The sequence below is a fragment of the Triticum dicoccoides genome, unplaced genomic scaffold, assembly GCF_002162155.2.
Source record: "Triticum dicoccoides isolate Atlit2015 ecotype Zavitan unplaced genomic scaffold, WEW_v2.0 scaffold114222, whole genome shotgun sequence".
Lineage (NCBI taxonomy): Eukaryota > Viridiplantae > Streptophyta > Magnoliopsida > Poales > Poaceae > Triticum > Triticum dicoccoides.
The window spans coordinates 1,812-4,481 of NW_021179212.1; the positions used below are offsets into that span (position 1 = coordinate 1,812).

The 2,670-nt window shown below is 50.4% G+C and overlaps 1 pseudogene; it reads right to left on the bottom strand.

Annotated features, from left to right (window-relative positions):
- Positions 1-780: 780 nt before the first annotated feature.
- Positions 781-2,368, bottom strand: LOC119343063 (annotated as a pseudogene).
- Positions 2,369-2,670: the final 302 nt, after the last annotated feature.

Genomic DNA, 2,670 nt, shown 5'->3' on the forward strand with positions numbered 1-2,670 from the left:
TCCTCTTCTATCACGAATTCACCTACCTCCATTGTCAACATGCTCAGATTTTAGGGTGACAAGCTGACAGCTATGCCTTCTTTCGCATTGACATGACTGTCAACTCGACAAGTAGAGATTGACAAGTTTCATCTGCCATGGGTGTTGTACACAACAAAACTTGAACAAGTGTATTGGAGCTAGTTTCATCTGCCACAGATCATGTATCCTACTGCATAAGCTTTTGCATGGATATAAATAGGGAGCATCGCACACTATGGGGTAGCTAAGCTACAAACATTAATATATGCTTTTGTATCCAGATTGATTAATTTAAAATATCTTACTATTTATGTAAATAACATGTACATTATAGGTCCTGGATTATTTTTAAAGGTAGGAGCATGATTTAATTGGTGGATTTACAAATGTTAAACGGAATTATAAATATGCATAACATTCATCATGCATATATTATTTTTCCCTATTGACAAAGTGTTTTTAATGGTTAACAATATTAATGATCTTCATAATAATGTTCATAAAAGAAATACCTAGCCTGCTCAAGTGCATGGGTTGAGGAATTGCTGACTTAACCACAACTATTACGGCATTAACCGATAACATAATCATGTATTCCATTTGTTCTTTATGCCGGGAACCGCCCATCACCCAAACTAGTAAAGCCTCTATCTCACCTCCGCCTACGACGTAGCGGCTTTGTTGCCTGCTCCGATTCATTCTTGGCAAGTCCTCGCAGGCCACGCTTCGTCTTCGCTCGACACTTAGCGTGCGTACAGGGGAGGAATCGACTGGCGCTCAAAAAACATTCATATGGTTCGTTATTAGCATTTAGCAAACACAGTACAACCAAGAAACCTTGATCAGCCCAGCTAATTAACTAGTTTTGATCTCTGTCCTTTCAAGCTCTAGGTGAGCACGCAATGGCCGCTTCATGACAGTGAAGAACTCAACATGCGGCTGGAGATCGACAGCAAGCTCACCTTCTCCCTCCCTCCACCGGAACTCCCTCACAAGGTTGGCGGTGAAGTAGCTTAAGTGCAGCATTGCGACACCCCTACCAGGGCACATCCTCCGACCACCGCCGAAAGGCATCATTTTGATCGTGCCGTCGGTTCCTTGGGATGCATCCTTGCAGGACAGGAACCGTTGTGGCTTGAACTCGTCAGGGTTATCCCACGCTGTCCTGTCTCGTGCTATAGCAGCCAGTGGGAATTACACTTTTGTGCCCACTGGAATACGCCGGCCATTGTGAACCACATGATCCTCTTCCATCACCTGCCTGAATGCAAAAGACGTCGGCGGATGCAGCCGGAGTGCCTCCATGATCACAGCGTGCAGGTACTCCAGCTTCCCAAGAACAACCTCGCTGACTTCCTCGGCGTCCGCACCCACGACGGCATTGATCTCCTTCCGGACGGCCTCCTGTATGTCAGGACGCTTCACCAAGTTGGCCATGATCCACTGCAGCGCTGATGCTGTCGTTTCAGTTCCAGCACCAAGGAACTCGGAGCACATGCCGACGAGTTCACCATCGGACAGCCTTCTTCGATGCCGCCTTGGGTCCTGACTGTGGTCGTCCGGCATCTTGAGATCGATGAGCGTGTCCACATACACCGGCGTCTCGCTGGGTCGCCGGTGCCGGCCGCGACGGGAGTCGATGAGTGGTAGGTACGTCTGCTCCTGCTGCTGTCGCAGGGCGGCTAGCTTCTTCCACCGATTACGATAAATGAGCCTGGTCAGTGCGGGGAGCTTCGCGTGCGCGAACACGCGCGCCGTAGATAGGGACTTGACGAGGTCACTCTGAGCGTCGGCCATGGCACGGACGCGGTTATTGTCGATGTCGTCGCCGAAACACATGTTGGCCACCAGGCCAAACATAGCGTAGCGGATGCTCTCCGCCGCGTGAACCACGCCGTTTTTCCTCTGCTCGGCGAGGTCCACGACGAGTCCATGTAGTGCACGGCGGCGCGCTGACGCGTGCCGGTGGAGCTGCGTTGGGTGGAGGACCTCCGATGTGAGGTTGTGACGAATGGCGCGCCAGTGCTCACCGTAGGGAGCGGAGGTGATGTTCTGGTATTGACGGCGCGAGAGGATGGCGCTGGGAGAAATGGACGGTGGGCGGTTGGAGAAGGAGCCACCGGCGCTGCCGCGCACGAGAAGGCTGTGCGCCGTCTCGGGGTCCGTGACGAAGATGCTAGCTGGCTGTGGCTTCCACACCGTGGAGAGCTCCGGTGCCAGAACCGACTTGGCCCTCGTGAGAAGGGCTTTGATTGGCGATGCATGGTGGAGGAGGAGGAAGAGGAGAGCCAAGGGAAGCAGGGTTAGGAGGAGCAAGTCTGCCATGGCTTGATGGATTGAGCTGCGCCTGCCGTATTTACTCACGCATGGGCTTGGCACGCGGTAGTTGAGCTGCATAGATGCCATTATAATATAATTCAATGTTTGGCTGATACAGGGGATGGGACGGTCTTTATTGCACCTTTATTGCTCACCTATAGACGGTTGTGAAAATAAGTATCGCTAACTTTTGAGTAGGCGCAAAAAAATACTTTCGACTTTGGAGTAGGGTTTATTAGTCCCTCCCATATTTTAAGTCAAAATTTAATCACATATTTGACTAGCAAATTGTCAATGCATGTCACAACAAATCAAATAATATTGTTGGAT